Raw genomic sequence first — 22,151 nt, forward strand, 5'->3', positions numbered from 1 at the left:
TCTAAGGCTAACCTATCTTTGCAATTTTTTGGAGCATGGAGAGTATAACTGTTTTAGCTGCTTCTGTGATTTTTTACTGAAGGAATTGGGAATGCTTTCATTAGAGAAGGATGCTTTTGATTGTTGTCTCATTGTTTATGGAATTGTGGAGTCTGTAGTTGTGGGGGATTCTGTATTTGGGGTTTCTGTTTTGGAGGTTTTTTACCCCTGTGGCCTGTTTTCCTGTTAGATGATGGGTGGTTTGTGTAAGTGAAAAATGTGATGAGAATGTGCTACTAGTTGGCGGATGATCGCATGTGCCTTGACCTTGGAGTCCTGGCTGTTGCTCCATAACTACTGTTCAAGAGTGAATAATGGCTTGCTCAGAATTATCTTTTGAGACGCCTGCTTAGCCTTGAAGTGCAGACAGAGTGACCAAATGACTGTACATGCCCCCTGAGTCATGAAGAAAACACAAAGTAATTAGTTACTTGTGCAGAGGCTTGTGAGGTGTCTGAGTAAATAAAAAGGACAGCCTTTTCTTGGGCTGTGTGCAGGATCGTGTAGGATCGTGCAGGATCATGTAAGATCATGTAAGATCATGTAAGAACGGGTGAGACCAGGTAAGAAGGTGTGAGAACGGGTGAGACCAGGTGAGAACATGCAAGAATGCACCAAGTGTCTGTGTCTGTCTGTCTTTATCGCCGACTCCACGCACCCTTCCCGAGCTCCGAACTCTCGGCTGGAGCTGGACTCTGGCAGGACTCCAGGAGTCAGGGTGCTGCTCTTTCATGTTTCCTATGTGGGTGTCAGGTTTGAAAGCACTTGGACCCTCCTCCACTGATTTTTGCATCTCATTAGCAGGGACCTATATTGGAATTAGAGTAGCCAGAATAGGAGCCAGCACCCTTCAGAGATGCTTGTGTCACAGATGGTGGTGTTATGTGTTAGGTTCCAATACCAGGCTCCTGGCTCCACTTCTGATCCAGCTCCTTGCTGATATATCAAAACAAAACAAAACAAAAAAAAACAATGAAGCATGGCCCAATTACTTAGATCCCTGCCACCCTCATGGGAGCCCTAGGTGAAATTGTAGGCTCCTGTCTTTGTAAACATTTTGAATAAACCAATAGAAGATCTCTCTTTGACTCTTTCTCTCTGTAACTCTCCTTTAAAATAAATAAGTCAATGTTTAAAAATGAGAAAAATATTTTCAGTACCGTATGCTGAATAAAAGTTAATTTTTGGTCCTGCAAAAAGGTCAATATGGAGATTTATTTAGGTAACAGCATTCCTCCCCTGTAGTGCTCCTGCTTCTGTCTTTGCTGTTAGCACATCAAATTAGCCTGTGGATGAAAACATGTAACTGAGATAGCAATGAACAAATTACTATCAATAGGTTGTATCCAGTAAGGGAACTACAATATTTAATCAAAATATTCTTTTCTGGATTCTCTTCTTGAGAAATAATCTGAATTATTAGAAGAGGCTCTATGCTTTTTTTGTTCAGAACTAAGAAGTGATTTGAGATAGCTGAGTTACAAAAAGAATCATGTTTCAGTGCACTGGTAAGTTTTATGCTATGCATCTTTTATTGGAATACTGTTTTCTGATTTCTTATTAAAATCTGCCAGTTTCATCCCTGCTGAGGAATTCGGACGAGAAACTGTACCTTGGGCATGTATATGCTTCCCGGTGTCTGCCTAGAATAGGCTGTAGAAAAGGAAATGTGATAGTGATAAACAGAAGTGAGACTCAAGGGAGAGACAAAGCTACTTAGGCATTGGTTGCTTTCTTCCTAAATAGTCTCCAATAACAGAATTTCCCTAAATAATTGGAAGGCATGAGTTTTTGCCTAATAGGTCATTTGTAAATATGCCAGTACTTTCACTTAGCAACTCCAGAGAGCAAGCTGACTCTACCCTCACTCCAGATGTGCCAATGATGGCTGCATTGTGTGTCTTGCAACAATTCACATCCCAAAGGAAAACTTGACATATCAGCTAGATGATAAATCATCTGAAACTTGAATGCCTTATGTCTCCAGAAGAGTTAAATACCATGTAATTTTCTCCTGGACCAACCATCAATTCTTGGCCACTGTCTTGGAGAGATTAGGCTCTATAAAACACAAAATGTGGAGTCATTTTGAAACACATCACATCACTTAGGTTCCAGGGAAAGTATAATCACAAAGAAAATAATTTAGCTAGCACATTAGTTTTTCTTTTCAATGTTATATCATGGATTTCATTCAAATGTAAATGTTAGTTTTGCATATTCAGGTAGGTTGTAATAGCCAATAAATTTTCTAGCAACTAGCTTCTCCTTTTATTTATTGACTTGTTTTACAGTATTTACAGATATGAAAAATCTGTTGTTTTTATACTACTTTAGCTGGATTAAATTATAATTGCATATGAGTTAATATTAGAATAATGGCCTATTTGATCACATATTGATTTTAAATATCAATACCTATAACTTCTTTATTTTCTCAGTAAGTAAATCCTGTAGGGTACTTAAAGTGATCCTTCAGAAATACAGAAGTAATGAATAGTAAATCTAGAACTCAAATTCATTTTCTTGGCAAGAAATTTATTTTAAAATGGTTTCTACTGTCTAAATTTATGATCTTGTATTTATTTTTGGTTTCTGTGTCAGGTCAAAAAAACACCTTGTTTGTTTTGGCAACCTTAAAGCGGATCTGGGGATGTCACCAATATCATGGCTTTTTTTTTTTTTTTTCTTTTTACCAAATCCATGACTTGAACTTTATTGAACTTTGTTGTTACCCATAGTGAACTTTGAGTGGCTATTGTGAAGTGTAAAGCTGTGATTTTCTTTTCTTTGTCTTTCTTTTCTTTTTTTTTTTTTTTTTTTTTTTTTTTTTTGCCATTCTTGATCTGCTAGAGCTGGCATACTTTCCAATGGCTGAATTTTGCTGGCTTTAAGCTCTTTGTTTTTTTTTTTTTTCAAGTATAATTCTATTTGCATGAGAAGTAGCCCTGAAGGGTTTGGCCTTCAGGCTGTGTCCAGATGGGCTTTCATTTGCTGCTTATCGAACGGCTTCTGGTCCCTTCCATGACTAAGGAACTTCCTGGCATTGGCACTTGTCCAACCTGCCAGCATAATAGAGCAGACCAAGTTTTCACAATCGCTCATGTTTAGAACTGAAATATCAAGAAGAGATTGTCAGCTCCTTTGGTGAACTTTACATGCTTTACTGGTTTGAAAATTGTAGCATTTGTAACCAAACAAATCTCTCTTAAATAATGACCTTGGAACTTACTTGGTAAGTTATTTAACTTTGTTGAGCCCTGGTTTTCTGACATCACTTTATTTTACTGGTACACAAATGATAAAACCTATCCTACTTTGCTGGTTCATTAAATAAGAGAATTATTATATAGTAACTAGCTTTAAGATTTTTTCCTTGTTCCTGCTTTTCAAAATGCTGGTAGACACACACACACACAAACACATACACACATATATTTGGCAAAAATGCATAATCTACATCCCAAGTGTCCACATCTCAGGAGTCAGTTTAATATTTAGTTTTTTCAGTCATTCATATTATTTTTTAATTTTCATAAATATTGCAGTCTGATGTAGAAAATTAAAAAGGGTTAAGACTGATAGTCAAAACAGCAGAGTAAAATTGTGGCACAGAAAGTTTCTACTCTAACACTGAATATAATGTAAGAGTGAAGTACATCAGTTTTGGAATCACATTGTCTGTGTTTGAAAGATGGGTCAGTCACTCACCCGTGGTGTTATGAAGCATTCTGTAATTAGATGTGTTGTTTGTAAACTATAAATGATTCCTATCAAATAGATTGCTGTTATCTGTATTTTTCCATACTCATAAATAATGTTATTCTTTTATACTTTATATACTTTATATGCAAATAGTTTTAGTTATATAACTACAATTGCTGATCAGTAGTAAAGAATTGATTCCTATTGCTTACAATATTGATGATGTTCATGGAAATGGAGATGTGAAGATATATGTGAATATGTGCATATGAAGCTGCAGTTAACTGAAGCCCTGAGGATGCACATCTGGAGTTCATTCCAAAGTGTGAAAGTAGTCCCCGAAGACTCCAAGGACGGCACACCTTTGCAGTGCAATAGTAGAGCAGGAAGCAGATGTCAGTGGTGAGGAAGAAATATGGAGAAACGAGTCATCATTGGTGTGAGATTAGTTATATCTTGGTTACGGTGGGTAAAGATACACACAGGTGAATTAGCAAAACACATTGCACTTTGAGAATATAAAATTGATTTGAAATTTTATGAATTTAAACTGTCCAGAAATAACATACACCCTATGTCCTTTTAATCATTTGAAAGATATTTACTGAGAACAGTACTGGTGAAATTCAGTCATTTGCCCTGCCAATAGGGCATTGGCATTTTGAAGCTGATGGTCTAATGGGATTGGTGTTCTCAGCAGCCACTCCTCCATCTGCTTCTTCCCTCAGGTTCTTTATAGTACTATGTATGTCTTATGTGGTTGTCTAAGAGATAAATAATCTGATATTTGTCTAGAAATAATTTTTGTATTAAATTGATTTTACTTAATTTCAGTGTCTAATAACAGGTGCTAACTTTATACCATCAAACACAGCTTCAGAAACACTAATTAAATAGAAATACTCAGAATATATTTGCAGATATTTCAGTTAAATGCTCAAAATGCAAATTTCTTCCTTGATAGTATTGATAAAAACTCTTTAATATTAATCACTGATAATTTTTTCTTTATAAAAGGCTTTTATTTCTTTGCACGCGCACACACACACACACACACACACACAATCTTGTTATCTGCTGTTTTACTGTTCAAATGACTGCATGGCTGGGGCTCAGCCAGGCCAAAGCCAACAGAATGAAACTTCATCAAGGTTTCTCTCATAGGTTTCAAAGGTCAAAGCACTCTTACCATCATCCATGGCTTTCTCACGTGTATAACAGGGAGTTGGGTTAGAACATGTGAGGCCAGATCCAGAAGTTGTACTCTGACATGGTGCAAAGGCATCACAAATAGTGACTTAACCCCCTCAACTCTGGCCCCTATGACCAAATTCTAATGCTTTGCTAAGAATACAAGGGATCTTATACCTGTAAATTTAGCTAATAAAATCTGGTGTAAACTTCCTTTTCTGTCCCACAAAAGATTAAACATAGTTGTAGCTTGTAGTTGCTGATACTATGTTCACTTCTGCAGTACATATAACGAGAATTGTTGTTGATATTTATGGAAGTCATTAATGCCAGTGTTAGGGGGAAATTATTCATTTTAAAGAAGGCACAAACAACACATACCACAAGAACATTTGCTTCTGGAAAACTTTATTGGAGCTGGAGGCTTTGGTTTGCACAGGGGTCCAATTATCAAACAAGCGATTATAAAATTCAGAGAACAAAAAGTGCTTTATAAGCATACATTTATTTTTATTTTAAAATACTTCTCTCCCTTTGTAATCCCCAAATAGTGATAGGATTTTAAAAAGTCATTTTAAAAAATTATTGACTCTACTACAATAGTAAAACTTAATCTCAAAATATTAAACGTAACCTTGCTTTAAAAAGAAATCAAGAAGTATATTGTGGTGTTGCATTCCTGGAAACTTTTCTATTGCAATTACTTAAATATCAACTAATAATGCCAGCTTTGAATTAACTTTAATTAAATAATACTACGTAATGATATTTACCAATTACATATACATACTCAAAGTTGCAAACATTAAAGACAAGAAGAAATTTCCTAAAGATAGTGCTCTAAAGATAAAAGTAGTTGAACATAAAGAAGAAAAATTAGATTGACATGAGACCTTAATGAAGGAATTCTGGAGGTCAGAAGAAAGTGGGATAACATATTTAGATCTTAAAGAACAGGACTTCCAAGATTATATCCAGAAAACTATCTTATAAAGTTGAAGGAGAAATAAAATATTTTCGTGATAAGCAAAAATTGAAAGAATTTATCACTCCTAAACCAACCTCACAAGAAATACTTGTAAGTATATGCTTACAAGATATCCTGCATTAGAAGTAAAAATGGTATACGTGTTACTTAGAAGTTCACTAACAAAACAAATAGACAACTATTTAATCAACACAATGACAATTTTTAGTTCTTATTTACCAATGTTAAATTGGAGCTTCAAGTGGGGTTTATCTCAGAAGAGCAAGTAAATGTCATAAGTCACATTAATGGAATGAACACGAGCCATATTTTCATTTCCAGAAATGTAGATAAAGCATTCAGTAAGACTTAACATTCCTTCATCATTAACATATTAGGTATGGAAGGAATATTTCTCAGCACCAATATCACACTGAACAGGTAAAAGCTGAAATAATTTCCTCCCAGATCTGGAACAAGTCAGGGATGTCCACTTCCGTACTCAGTCACGATGGTACTGGAATTTTTGCAAGAGTGATTAGGGAATGAAAGAAATAAAGGTCTTTAAAATTCGAAATGAGGAAGTCAAATTATCCATGTTTGCAGATGACATAAAGCTGTACATGGAAAAGCCCAAACACTCCACCACATATGGTTAGAACTGATAAACAAATTGAGAGAAATTGCAGGTTACAAAATGAGCATACAAAAACTCAGTAGCTTTTTTTGTATGCTAATGATGGACTCAGAGAAAGAGAACTTAAGAAAGAAATCCCAGTCACAATAGCCACAAAAGAACCAAATATGTAGGAATGTACTTAAAGAAGTAAAAGGTCTCTATGATGAAAAATAATCAAACTGATTACAAAAATCATACGGGAAGGACACAAAAAAATTGAAAACATATTCCTTGTTCATGGATTGGAAGAATCAATATCATTAAAATGACTGTACTACCTAAAGGGACCTACAAATTCCATGCAATCCCTGTGAAAATAGCATGATGTTTTTACAGAATTAGAAAATAAACAAACAAAAAATGCTAAAACACGTACAAAATCAGAAAAGACCCAGAATAACTAAAGCAATCCTGAACAAAATCAAAGCTTCAGGCATCGCAATCCCTGACTTCACAACATACTTCAAAGCAATAGTAATTTAAACAATACAGTACTAGCAGAAAAACTGATCCATACATCAATGCAAGAGAATGGCGATCTCAGAAACAAATGCACAAGTGTATTCTAAATTCATTTTGACAAACATGCTCAGACCATAATCTTTTTACCAAATGGTGCTGGCAAAACTGGATGTATATTTGTAACTGACTGAAATTAGATTCACACCTCAGACAATATGTAAAAATCAACTCAACATGGATCAAACACCTAAATATAAAATCTGAGACTGTGAAGTTGCTGAAAGAAAATGTAGGGGAAACACTCCAAGACATCAGTGTAGGGGATGACAGCTTGGATAAGACCTCCAAAGCAACTGGTTTTGGACTCAAATTTTTTGGATGTCTGCCACTCATGTGGATACCTGCATTGAGTTCCCAAGTTCTGAGCATTTGAATAGTGAATGGAATGTTTTTCTCTCTCTCTCTCTCTCACTCTCTCATAGATTTTTCTCACTCTACCTGGAATACTTGAAAGGAGATAGTCATGAGGAAAGGCTTATCATATTTCAGGCTTATCATATTTCGCCGTTGTGAGGTAGAAATACCTACATTAGTGGCCCACTGGTCTACTGTCTGAGGAGAGGTGTCAGTGATAGGTTTATGAAGCAACAATCCTGTGATGAGTTAAGAAGCAGAGAGGCAAGGATTGCATTCCTTATGATCTTTCCCTATAACGTTGTCTTGATTATGGCAATTCTTCAGAGCAAGCAATCAGAAGCAATACTTCCCCCAAATTTTACCTTCAGATAATACAAATCAGGGCTCTGCCCTCTTTAATAGTGTTAATTATTGATTCTGGGGTTTAGAACATCCCTGATTTGAGAACCAAATCATGTTCAAACCATGGTAATTTGCTGTGTAGACAGATGAATAAACGGATGGCTAATTAGAAATATATGACTCATAGAAGTCTAAAAGAAAGCAGCCTTTCAATAAACATGTGAAAAGTGAAGATGATTGGACAATTTGTGAATTAATATCTGTAGAAGTTGTGTTTTTTATCAGTAACAAGAATTACACAAATTGGACCAAGTATTTGGCCTGGCAGTTAAGTTAGATGCCTGAATCCCTCATCAGAGTGGCTGGTTTGGACTCCTGAGTGCAGCTCCTCATTCCACCTTCTCACTGACACAGACCCTCGGAGGCAGTAGTATGGCCCAAGTAAGGCGGTTCCTATCACTCATGTGGGTAGCCTGCACTGCCTCTCCTCTCCTAACTTTGTACTCCTAGGTATCTGGAGGCATTTGGAGAGTGAGCTAGCAAATGTGAGCTTCGTTTGCCTCCCATAATATTTGTAAATATTTGTATTATATATTTATTATATTTTCTATATCATATGTACATTTAAAAGAATTCTAAGTTCCAAGTTAGACTGAAAGAAACATTTTGTGCTACACCGGAGTGGGGAGACTATAATTCACCATAACCTAATACTGTAAAGAAGCTTCAAGCTTTAGTAATAAAGCAATATCGAAGAAGAGGAAATACTGTTTACTCTGTCTTGATCAGTATACAATTATTGATGTATTGAAGTGGCACACCATAGCCAATAAATACATAGAATTATTGTTAATAAAAATGAATACATAAATTAAAAGAAGGATTTGAGGTTAGAATTTTAAATGAGTAGTCCCCAGCCCAGTAGCCTACCAGCTGAAGTCCTCACTGTGCCTGTGCCGGGGTCCCATTTGGGAGCCCCACTGCTCATCCAGCTCCCTGCTTGTGGCTTGGGAACGCAGTCAAGGCCAGCCGAAAGCCTTGTGAACCTAGACCCACATGGGCGACTCAGAAGAGACTCCAGGCTCTTGGCTTTGGATCAGGGCAGCTCCAGCCATTGAGGCTGCTTGGGGAGTAAATCAATGAATGGTGGAATTTCCTTTTTGTTTCTCCTCCTCTTTAAATATCTGCCTTTCCAATAAAAACAAATGTACGTTTTTAAAAAAAAATTTTTTTAAATGAGCAATTTTTTTAATCCAAAGGGTAAAGATGGTTTACATTCTCATTAAATTATGATAAAATTAGAAATGGTACAAGCTTTCTAAAGTGCAGTGTGTCATGTATTAACAATCAAAAATACTGATACTGTTTGCTTCGATAATACCATTTCTATGAATCTACATACAAGAAGTAATTAGTAATAAATATGATGCACAGAATAACTTTTAGAGTAAATAAACAAAGCCTGGCACAATGGCTCAGTGGCTAAAGCCTTACTTTGCAAGTGCCACAATCCTGTATGGGCACTGGTTGTGCTCTAGCTGCTTTACATCCCATCCAGCTCCCTGCTAAAGCAGTGGAAGGCAACCCAAAGCCTTGAGACATTTTATATACTTGGGACGCCCAGAAGAAGCCCCTGACTTCGGATCATTGTGGCCACCTGGGGAGTGAACCAGTGGATGGAAGGCTTTTGTCTGTCTCTCCTCTTTGTAAATCTACCTTTCCAGTAAAAATAAAAACATCTAAAAAACAAACAAAAAACCCCCACAAAAAACCAGAATAAATAATGAATCACATAGATAGTCAAGTGGGGATTGCATAGCACAGTTACCATGTGTGAAATTACAATTTTTCATAATGGTTTTACATAATTCCTAATGTCATATGAATTATTTTTGCTTAGAACATGAAGAATTCTTAAATAGTTTATGGAAAAGGGAATTAAAATATGTTTGCCTTAATACAAAAGAATTTTTGGTTCTACATATTGTGTTTTTGTAATTTGTATTGTCCAGGAAGTTTATGAAAACTTTTCATACATAATGGGGGGAAGGCAATAATAAGGCATATTTGTTACAATCTGAATTTGAGGCAGAAGTACATTCAAAGAGAAAGATGTCTAACTGGATTAAAATATTTAAAATACTTGTAATTTTTTAATCACATTTGCTGATCTAAAAGTGGAGAAGGACTATGGAAATGTACATAGTATTTAATTTTAATAATAATAAATATTTTATTTCTTTATTAAAGTTTTGAAAATAGAATTAGTGTCAAAAGTTCTTTCTCCTTTGAGCCTTGGAATTTAATCTTTGATGAGAGAATAGAAAATAAAATACTGTACATTCTTGAGTATATTTTTTCTAGTTTGATTGTTTGAAGATTTGGTTAATGAAAACTATGTCAGACTTTGGACTACTTACTAGATTGTAGTTATTGAAATAAAACTTAGCCTAAACAAAGGTATGCTAGGTTTCCTTTGAGATTTGATGAAAACAGGCCAAATCAAACTAAAGACAAACAGCCATTAGCATTGATTTTTTCTGATCCTGAGGTGGCTGAAAACTTCCACAGGCTTTATTTAGGTCAAGTACCTCAGGCAATTCTCAGAGTCTACAAGTGAGACTTCTTCATACTCTCGAAGATTGGAAAGATTGCAAACATGAGCATAGATGGAAGATTGAACAGATTTTACAATTATTGTTTTATGGATCAGGAATTTAAATGTAGACCAAGAGAAATTGAGTGGAAACACACTTAACTGAATACTCCCCTATTAAGTTGTGAACTATTTGCTTAACACTTGAAGGATGATGGGGGATGGGGGTGGTAGTGGCGCCGGAGAGGCCTGAGAGAAAATTGAACTAAATGTGTGTTGATGGCCACAGTGGAGGATATTTTACCTGAGAAAGCTATTAGACTAAAAGGACTGAATTCTCCAGATTTTCCAGGTCAGCTGTTCAAACATTATTTGGTTAATACAGATTACAGAACTTTTGCCATTGACCCTGGAGGATTCATACACCACCAGTGTGTTACTCAGGGCTTTTGGAGGGAGAGGATGACATATAAGGAAAAGGAAGTAGAGAAGTTTTAAGTTTTTCTAAAAAAGATTCTCAACCTTTTTGGCTAAAATCAAGTGTGAAGTTTTTTTTTTTTTTTTTTAAACTCTGTCATGAAGTCAAACCCCTTTGCTTTTAAAAGTGAAGTATTGGAAATTATTGTTAGAATACGTTTGCTCCATTTCTGTTATGATTTTGTCTTTATAATGGATATAATGAAGGTAATTATGTAATTCAGAGCTATTTCTCAAAATTTCTCAAAAAACAACCTATTTTCTTCTAATTTCACTCATTTGTAAGCTGTAGTTGCATAAAGGATTTCAGTCTAACAAGATATAAGCAATAATTTTGCACATGTAAACCTTTGCAACGAAGTTGGAAAGAACAAAACTGAATGGAGTAGATTGCTAAACATATAGGAGGCTGGCCTCTGCAAAAGCAGCCAGATGATCTAATGACCAATAATTGACACAGGTGTTGTCCATCTAGTATTGTTACTTGTTTAAAAAAAGAAAAAAGAATATGGCGATAGAAGTCAAATTGGCACTCCTGACTGGAAACCAAATGAACGAAGGGTAGGATTAGGGTCCAAGTTACTCATCCATTGGTGGGAAGGGACATTTACCAGGAGCTCAAGAGGTGAGCCCAAACAGCCCATCCTGCTGGTTTGTTTGCTGTGACCAAGAGCAGAAACAGGGCAGCAGGTCCCAGATCGGCAGTGTGGGAACAGGGTGGATTTCAGAGCCCAGCGCACCCCTTAGAGCTGAATGGGACACCATTTGGTTTAAGGAGGCAAAGACTAGGGGACAGGACTGCACATGAACTGTGCTGGGAGTGAACTCATTTCTGGCTCAGTGAATTGCAATAGCATGACATCCTACAGGTTACACCCAAGACAGGTCTGGGTAGCTCTCAGACTTGTCAGCCAGAAGATCAAGAACTCTAGTATGGGGGCCCAGCGTGATACCATAGCAGCTGAAGTCTTCACCTTGAACTTGCCAGGATCCCATATGGGCACTGGTTCTAATCCTGGCAGTCCCACTTCCCATCTAGCTCCCTGCCTGGGGCATGGGAAAGCAATCAAGGATGGCCCAAAGCTTTGACCCAAAGTGACCCACTTGAGAGACCCGGAAAAAGCCCTTGGCTCCTGGCTTTAGATTGGCTCAGTTCCAGCCATTGTGGCCGCTTGGGGAGTGAACCATCGTACAGAAGATTTCCCTCTCTGTCTCTCCTCCTCTCTGTATATCTGCCTTTCTAATAAAAATTAAATCTTAAAAAAAAAAAAGAACTCTAGTAGCATCACATCAGGTGCCGTTTTTACAGTGTGGCAAAGTTTTTAAGACTGCAGGGACAACAGTGAGCTGTGAATGTGCTAAGCTAGGAGTGAACTAACTGAACTCAGTGCATTACACTAGTCCCACATAGAAAATAATACTGACATTGGCATCATATGGGTCAAAATAGGTCTGTGTGGCCCTCAGACCTAACAGTCAACAGGTTCAGGCAAAATCAGGAGCATCAACAACCTAGCTGTATAGGAACCCTGGTGTCTCCCTAACCCTGAGACCTGCCCCAACCGGAAGAGGGAGAAAGGTTGCAGAGACAACAATGCAACCTCACTATGATAACACAGAAGGTGAGGAGTGGTGAACCACAAGCTGGGGCTATGAAGACCATGATGAAATCTTACACAAGAACCCAGACATGGAACTTGCTAGAGGAAGTGGCACAAGTGACTGCAAACAAACAGCCATGTGCCAACTACAGTAAATAAAATCAAGCTGCAAACCTGTGAGTGACAGAGCTTAGAAACCAGCCCCAAGGAGAAGACTCTGCTAACCAGAAGTGCAATGACCAAGAGCAAAAGAAGAGACAGAGGCACAATGAATATCACTGAAGACTCCCTGCAAAGAAGCAAAACCCTTTGCCAACCTCAGAATTAACTGAGAAAGATATAGAGAAAATGGGGGATAGATAATTCAAAACGCTTAATATAGCTTGTTATCAACAATGAGAAGCACATAAGACAGGCATTCAAGGAATTCAAGGAATATGTTATATAAGAAATACCAATGAATCAAATGAAAGCTGATATATCAGAAATTAAGAATACAGTAGAGCACATCAAAAGTACAGTGGAGAGTTTCCAAAATAGAATGATGGAGGCAGAAGAAAGAATCTCAAAATTAGAAGATAATTCCTGTCACCAGGAGGAAACAAACACAAAACTGGAACCGGAGTTGCATCAGGCTAAAAACAAAAATATTCAATTGAAAGACTATTAAAAGGCCAAATGTAAGAGTTATGGGAGTCCCAGAATGTGCAGAAAGAGAAACTGGGATTAAAGGTGTATTCAATGAAATAATAAAGGAAAACTTCCCTAATGTAGAGGAAGAATTAGGAATCAACATCCACAAGGGGCACAGAACTCCCAACAGGCTTGGCCAAAAGTGATGTTCACCACGACACATGATAATCAAGCTTTCTTCAAACATAAGGAAAAGATCCTTAAATATGCTCATACAGAATCAATTGATATATAAAGGAATGCCAGTTAAACTCACAGGAGACCTCTCACTGGAAACTCTAAAGGCCAGGAGAGAATAGAGTGACATATTCCAGATTCTAAAAGCAAATATTTTCAGCCCAGGATAACATACCCAGCAAAGCTTTCCTTTATCTTTGAAAATGAAATACAATTCTTCCACAGTAAAGGAAAGTTAAAAGAATATGCCTCTTCCAAACCTGCTCTACGAATGTTACTTAAAGATGTTTTCTTGACAGAGACGAGGAACAGCACCCACCAAAACCAACGGCTAATGTGAAGAACATTCCAGTAACATAAAAACAGAAGACTAAATCAATGAACAACCCATTGCTAAAATGACAGGACTAAATTACCACCCATTCATACTAACCCTGAATGTAAATGGCAGAGTAGAATGAAGGGCTCGAAGGAGTCATTTATGGTTGTTGTCACATACATGTTAAAGCCTAGTGACAACTGAGGAATTGACATGATAAAGTAGTATGGAATAGACTTTCAACCAACATGCCCAATGCTATTAGCTAAATTGTTATATGAGGTCCAGTCACACTGCATACTTAAATTAGTCAGAAACTAATTCTAGACAAGAGTTGGTGGGCTGAAGACATCAAAATACAAAATCACCAATATTCCTATGTAGGGTTGGTGGAATAAGCCTGTTTAGAAAGTTTCAAAAATTTCCAGATGGAAGGTTCTACAAGATGCTAGTTTTCAGAAGGAATTTGAAGAGAGAAAAAAAACCCTAACATTTACAAAATTTCCCATGAACCTCTTAAAGTGTTGAGTATTATTATTTTTTGTTGGAGAGTAGTGTTTTCCAAATGTTATAGAGTGGGAATACACTTGGCATAGACTTTAAGATTCTCACCTATCATACAGAAGTGTCTGAATCCAGTCAATACCCACCTACATTCCTAAACCTAGTTACTGCTAATGCAGGTATTGGGCAGCAGCAATAACAATTTAGTAATTAGGCTCTTGCCACTCATGAGGGAGACGTAGAGAGAATTCTTCATACCTGGATGCAGGCCCACTCAGAGGCAACGTGAGTCATTTTAGGGGTAAGACAATGGATTGAATTTCAATCTCTCTCTTTCTCTCTCTCTCCCTCTCCTTCTCCAAGAAATTCAGTTTGGTGAGCATTTTTCTCAGTAGTACCATCCCATGTTATCTGGGTTAGTTGGATTTACCTCTGCTTCTCTGATTTTTTTCCCCTTATTTATTTATTTATTTTTAGCTTTTTCTTAGCTTCATGCTAATGTGCACCATGATAGGCATCCAGGGATGGGTGAAGTACTTGAGTCACTTTCACCCATGTGGAATGGAAGACTTGGACTGAATTCGTAGCCACTGGCTTTGGTTGAGCTCATCCCTATCTGTTGTAGGTATTAGAATGAACCAGAAGTCGAAAACTCTCTTTATATTTAAAATAAAAATTAATAAAAATTAATTTTAGATAGTGTCAAAGGCATTGTTTGTGTCTCATTGTGCATGTTTTGCAATTCATACATTGATAAGAGTCAAAGATAAACATTTCAACATACTTTCACTATATGTCATTTTATTAATCAGTGTGAAATGAATTGTAAAATATCTAATGCTTATGGAAATACAATTAGATTGCTGAATCATTCGTTGTGGCAGACATCTAGATGTGTAGTCTATTGTTCAATTGTGCACCCTTAAGAGAATATTAAGAGATGACTTCTTTGTCTTCAGGTGGGTGGCAAGCCGGATGAAAGCACAGATTGCCCTATAAACCTGTCCTCTACACAGTGGAAGATATATTCATGGAATTAGGAGTGAGCCTGTCACCATGAAGAAAAAGAATTAGAACTTAAAGACCTTGAAAAAGAGCTTAGGAATCTAAGTTATAGTAAAACTATGCAAGGATCCTTGAAGGTATTAAGCTGCAGAGGGGCTGACTGATAACATGGCTGAAATGGGAACAAGTAAGAGCCCTCAAAAAGATTAAAATGCTTGTTCCTGGAACAAGTGACTTGAGAAGGGATTAAATCAAGACATGAGAGAGCAGAGAAATTTGGGTATCTCAGCTTGCTAATGAAAGTGATGAACATTTTTTTTCCTTCAGTAATTGATAGTTTGAATATAGTTAGGATTTTACAGCAAACTGAATAGGAATAATGACTGGCCCAGTATATATAGTTCAGGTGCTAGTGGGTGATAATCCTATAACTAAATGCCTTGGATGCTATCAGGATTCATTTCCTTGTAAGTCTGATAAAGAATAGCATTGGATAAACTTTGTTTTGTTGCTATTTTGCAGGTTTAATATTTACAGAAGATGTACCAAAGATAATCCCCTCAAATCCAAATTAAGTGATTGAGTAGAACAATAATATAAAGAATCAATTATTTATATAATGAATACTTATGCAGTACTTACATACTAAACACCAGTAATTGCTAGGCAACTGTTTTCTGCTGGCATAAAAGTGGTCAGGTATAGGATCCCTGAGGAAGTAATTTTCATTCTTGGATTATTTGAAAGATGTGTGCTGTTAATGAGGACAGAAAAGGAGTGTGTAGAGTATATCTATAAGAGAGTGTGGCATTCAGACAGATGCTTTTTAGCATCAGGGAGTACACTGAACTCCTAAATCTGAATCAGATTTTAGATGGCATGGACTGGGTATAAAAAGATACTGAAAACTAGACAGAGACTGGAAAGGTGGGGTCAATTGGCTAAAATTTGTGTTTTCAGCCCAGTATGGGATCATCTAGTCTGTACAGGTATTTAAATTAAAATCTAAAAAAAAGTAAAATGAAAGAAAATAAAGAATTCCCCTTATTCTTTGAACTAATCATGTTCAAATGCTCATGAACTAATATAGGTAACAGCTACCGTGTTAACAAAATAAGAAACACTTCCATTTTTTCAGAAAGTTCTAGGAGCTAGAATTGTATTCTGGGTTCAGCTTTATGTAAGGAGTAGTGGGAAGTCACAGCAGCAATTTGTTCAGTATTGAGGTGATATAATTGACATGCATTTGAAATAGAACTTCATGACTATAAAACAGATATGACAGTTGGCAAAAATGCCAAAACGAAAATGATTATGCTACTTAAGGGGCTGTTATGGTCTCAAGTAAAGAAGATAACAGTGAAAGAAGTAGGTAGGCCCTCTGCACCTCCCGGTACTATAGACAGCCAATGCTTCTCGTGCAGTGCATCCCTGAGACAAGATGGTGGAGGTCGTAGTGAACGGATTTGGCCGCATTGGGCACCTGGTCACCAGGGCTGCTTTCAACTCTGGCGAAGTGGACATTGCGGCCATCAATGACCCGTTCATTGACCTCATCTACATGGTCTACATGTTCCAGTATGATTCTACCCATGGCAAGTTCCACGGCACAGTCAAGGCTGAGAACAGCAAGCTTGTCATTAATGGGAAAGCCATCACCATCTTCCAGGAGCGAGATCCCGCCAACATTAAATGAGGAGATGCTGGTGCCCAGTATGTGGTGGAGTCCACTGGTGTCTTCACTACCATGGAGAATGCTGGGGCTCACTTGAAGGGGGGGCAAGAGGGTCATCATTTCAACCCCCTCTGCTGACGCCCCCATGTTTGTGGTGGGAGTGATCCACCAGAAGTATGACAACTCCCTCAAGATTGTCAGCAACGCCTCCTGCACCACCAACTGCTTGGTTCCCCTGGCCAAAGTCATTCACGACAACTTTGGTATTGTGGAGGGCCTCATGACCACAGTGCACGCCATCACCACCACCTAGAAGACAGTGGACGGCCCCTCCGGGAAGCTGTGGTGTGACGGTCATGGAGCTGCCCAGAACATCATCCCAGCTTCCACTGGTGCCACCAAAGCTATGGGCAAGATTATCCCTGAGCTGAACGGGAAACTCACCGGCATGGCCTTCTGTGTGCCCACTCCCAATGTGTCTGTGGTGGGCCTGACTTGCCATTTGGAGAAAGCTGCTAAGTATGACATCAAGAAGGTGGTGAAGCAGGCTTCCAAGGACCCCCATCCTGGGTACACCGAGGACCAGGTTGTCTGCTGTGACTTCAACAGTGACACCCACCCCTCCACCTTTGATGCTGGGGCTGGCATTGCCCTCAATGACCACTTTGTCAAACTCATCTCCTGATATGACAACGAATTTGGCTACAGCAACAGGGTGGTGGACTTCATGGTCCACATAGCCTCCAAGGAGTAAGAGTCCTCGGGACCACGGACCCCAGTGAGAGCACCAGAGGAAGAGCGAGGCAACTGGGGAGTCTCTACCCCCACTTAGTCCCCACCATACTGAGAATCTGCCCTTTCACGGTCTCCATCTCAGACCCCCCTGGAGAAGGGGAGGGGCCTCCTGAGCCCTATCTTGCCATGCTACCATCAATAAAATCTACCTTGTACCCAGAAAAAAAGAAGTAGGTAGAGTTTTGGAATTATAGGAGATAAAACAATCAGAGGTTAGTAATATGATGGTCTTGAACTTTAATGCATTTTTAACAGAACAATGAGATTCGGTCATAGGATGATATCTATAAAGAGAAGTGCTTTCTCTGAGGTACAAGAGCAACTAAACACTCAACAAAGGAGATACATAAATCAGTAAGAATTTCCTGGATGTCCCCAAAATGAATTTCAATTCTTGTCTATAAAGAAACATGCCAATAAGCATGACAAAGAAAAAAAAAATAAATGTCTCGTGCCTTCTTCTTCCCACGGGTTTTCTCTTTGTCCTTCTACTACCTTCTTTATTGACTTGTGGGCTACCCACAACTTGTTCCCTTCAACAGAGTTCTTAACATGTGGTAAAAGTAATATAGTTCAATTTTGGTTATCCTTTTATACTTTTTAAATTATTTATGTTGTTTTGATGTGAAAGGTAGAGTTATAGATAGAGGGAGAGAGACAGAGGTAGAGTTAAAGAGAGAGTTATACAGAGAGGTCCATCAGCTGATTCACTCCTCTGGTGGCTGCCATGTCTGGGATTGGGCCAGACTGAAGCCAGGAACCAGGAGCTTCTTCCAGGTTCCCCATGTGGGTGCTGCTTTCCAAGGCACATTAGTAGGGTGCTCAGTGGGAAGTGGAACAAGCAGGTATTGAACCTGCACCTGTATTTTGTATACAGGCACCACAGCATACTCTTTGTGGAGAGTGATGGAACAGGAGTAGCTAGAGGTGTAGCTGACTGTTTTGCTTTAGACACTAAGTAGGACACCACTGATGTCACTGATAGTAGTTGTCTGGACATAAAACCTAATGTGGATATCTCTATGCGTTGCTGGTTAGTGATGAAGATGACTATGCCCTTGCATACTGTATATATTGTTTCCTGCTTACTACACATCACTTCCTTAGAATGAAAAAAGTTAAGTCATGTTCTCAATTGAAACTTTTGAAGGCTATTGCATAAGAACTATCTGTAGAACTGCCTAGTCTTAATGCAGGTGTTAGAGAACTGTACTTGCTAATGAAAGCAAGGGAAAAAAGAAGCTTGCTAGGTTTCTTATCACAACTTTTAAAAAAATTACTATTTCATTTTATGACACAGTTCCATAGGCTCTGGGATTCCCCCAATTCCTCATCAAGCCCTCCCCCAATATTGAATTCTTCCATATTGTTACAGTAGTACAGCTCATAACCAGTCATAATTCCTTCATTGTGGGCATGGACCATGCAGAGAGTCCAGCATCTTATTGTACAAATAAATTCAACAGTTTTATTGGAAGACCATCCTTGGCCTGAAAGTAGAGCTGGCAAAATATCATCCCCTCCAACAAATGTTTCTTATCACAACTTTAAAGGCATAATTCTTCAACATTTCTTGGTACTACAACGGTATATTTTGATGGTATCTGTGAGTTGCCCAGAGAATTTCAAAGTAGTTTTAAAATTTCTTAGCCACAAGAGCTTATCAAAGACTGCAGAATGACAATAAAAATGTGAAAACAAACACTCTTGGTGAATACAAAAAGCTTACCAATCTGGAATAGGTTTCAAAACAGAAACTGAAGCAATTCTTGCTGAGATAATGTACTTTCTGCTATTTACTCTGTTCAGTCATTATCTTGCTTTAGTACTTCCATCTAAAATTCCACTGGATTCAATTAAAAAAAAAAAATAAAGTAAGATCAAATTAACGTGGGGCCAGTGCTGTGGCTTCATGTGCTAATCTAACTGCAAGTGCTGTGATCACATATGGCTATAGTTTGTGTCCAGCCTGATTCACTTTCTTTATTTTATTTTTTATTTTTTATTAATTACATTGCATTATGTGACACAGTTCCATAGGCTCTGGGATTCCCCCAACCCCTCCCCATACCCTCTCCCCAGGTTGGATTTCTCCACCTTGTTGCAGTATTACAGTTCAAATCTAGTCATGCTTCTTTCATTGCAAGTATATACCAAGCATAGAGTCCAGCATCTTATTGTTCAGATACATTCAACGGTTTCTTGGGGAGACCATCTCTGGTCTGAAGGCAGAGCTGGCAGAATATCATCCTGACCAATTAAAAGTACCAACATAACATCAAAAACAATTTACAACATTAATTAATTGACATGGTATTGAGTAACAAATATGTTAATAAATGCAAGTTCTTAACCACATCCTGTGACTACTTCATTGACATTTCATTTTTAGTTTATATACAACTGGCTTCTATACACGTTAAAATGGCTATAAGGTACTATTTAGCTGTCTCGTGTCTATTTTCATTTTAGTATTTAGCAGTTTATAGTGTTGACGCATAATTTTGCTGAACTTGGCAGATTTTAGGATAGCCTAAGCTGGGTTATAACTCTAACAAGGCATATGTCAACAGTTGAGGTGCAGAACAATTTTAGGAGGGTTGTACAGAGAAATCTTCAATACCTTAGTGAGGAGTAGCTAATCTTTGTGTCCTACCTAGTAAAGTATATGTGAATCCACAGTGACCATTTCCTGTCTGGTTCTAAGCTTTCCTTGTTGTTCTCTGCCGATCTATTCTAATTTTTTTTAGGGGGGTGTGGCTCTAGAGTGACCCTGATTGTCATTGCAAGAGAGGGTGGGATCCAAAGTTGGAACTAAGTAAGGAGCAGAGAAAGCTCCTCTCCCTAGTCCCAAAGGAAGTTTACTGTTCTGTTTCTGCAGGCCGCTCAGGGCTCCTGGCTGTTGTTCCAATGACCTTGGATCCTGTGTGGAAGGATTTGGGCTTCTTCCATCCCATGTGGTAGACCCAAACGGGAGTGGATGAACTCAGAGCTCTTGGCCTCCAAAGGCACTCCAATTCCCTGCGGTTTCCTTGGCAGGATGATTCACTTTCTATCCAGATCCCTGATTGTGGCCTGGGTGGGCAGCACATGGTGGCCTAAAGCCATGCAACAGTGCACCTACATGGGAGACCCAGAGGAGGTTCCTGGTTCCTGGCTCCCGCCTTCAGATTGGCTTAATTCTGGCCAATGCGACCATTTGAGGAGTGAACCAGTGGATGGAAGATCTTTTCTTCTTGTCTCTCCTTATCTTTGTAAATCTGCCTTTCCAATAAAAATAAATAAATCCTTTTTAAAGAAAAGATAATATTCATTTGCCTGAATAATTACCTATTACAGCTTAAACTGAGGAATGCTAAATGTTTACAAAATAGTGTTTTTTCAAACTTGGTTTTAAAAACTTGCTATTTACGTAGTTGAGAGAAGGATGGACCCCCAATTTTCTGTCTGTGGTTCACTCCTAAGTGGTTGGAATAGCCAAAGCTGGACTAACTGAAGAAGGGAGCTGGGAACCCAAGCCATGTGACAAATCGGATCCCAATTACTTGAACTATCCCAGTACAACGGGATTCCTGAGACCAGGCTGCAGCACCCACTGTGAGGGGAACACCAAACAATGAGTTTTGGCATTGGCAAGCAGCATATCCTTTCATGTTATGATGTTCTCAGACATTTAGGAAAATTACTGAATTGGAACCTATGGATCAGACCTCATTGTACAGGTTGTTTGACTAATCCATCTGTGTTACTGACTCCTGTGCAAAGAAGCCAACAGCATTTCAGAATAATGGTGTAGATGTGAGATACATTCCATTGGCACTGAGCGGAAGTTCTCCAGCTCATGAAAGGTATCCATCAAATGAAATAAAGAGTTCTGAACCTCTGAATGTAGGGGATAGGTATCCCCTACATTCCAAATCAGTAAGGAATTAACTCCAGAAAACATGATGAATCATCACCCTTCAACAACCTTTAGAGTAAGAGCTGAAAATCTCTGAGGGAGGAATGACTTGGGACGGGTAAGTAGTTAGCTTGGGGTTGAAAGCTAGAAGCCACACTGCCCTTATTTTTTGCAGGCATAGGTCTTCCTTTCTCTGCCCCCTGCCTAATCCTGATCTCTCCGTCACTATGTTTTGTAGTAAAATTTATCAAGTGTAGTCTTGGCTTTAGCTTTCTGCTATTTACGTGGCTCTAGGCAATGGTAGAAAATTTGATATTTTGTTGTCTAGGTATATTCAGAAGTTCCATTGAGGGCCTAATTTTATTCAGCAGAAGAGATGCATTCTGTCTTATTGTCTTTGATTTCTGGCCTTCTGGTCTCCATTACATCTTTTTTTTTTTTTTTTAAGATTTATTCATTTTATTACAGCCAGATATACACAGAGGAGGAGAGACAGAGAGGAAGATCTTCCGTCCGATGATTCACTCCCCAAGTGAGCCGCAACGGGCCGATGCGCGCCGATCCGATGCCGGGAACCTGGAACTTCTTCCGGGTCTCCCATGCGGG

The 22,151-nt window shown here is 38.3% G+C and overlaps 1 pseudogene; it reads left to right on the top strand.

The window, feature by feature from the left end:
- Positions 1 to 16,592: 16,592 nt before the first annotated feature.
- LOC101536158 (glyceraldehyde-3-phosphate dehydrogenase-like) lies at positions 16,593 to 17,648 on the top strand (annotated as a pseudogene).
- The last annotated feature ends 4,503 nt before the right edge of the window (positions 17,649 to 22,151 follow it).

The sequence above is a fragment of the Ochotona princeps genome, chromosome 1 (assembly GCF_030435755.1).
Source record: "Ochotona princeps isolate mOchPri1 chromosome 1, mOchPri1.hap1, whole genome shotgun sequence".
Taxonomy (NCBI): domain Eukaryota; kingdom Metazoa; phylum Chordata; class Mammalia; order Lagomorpha; family Ochotonidae; genus Ochotona; species Ochotona princeps.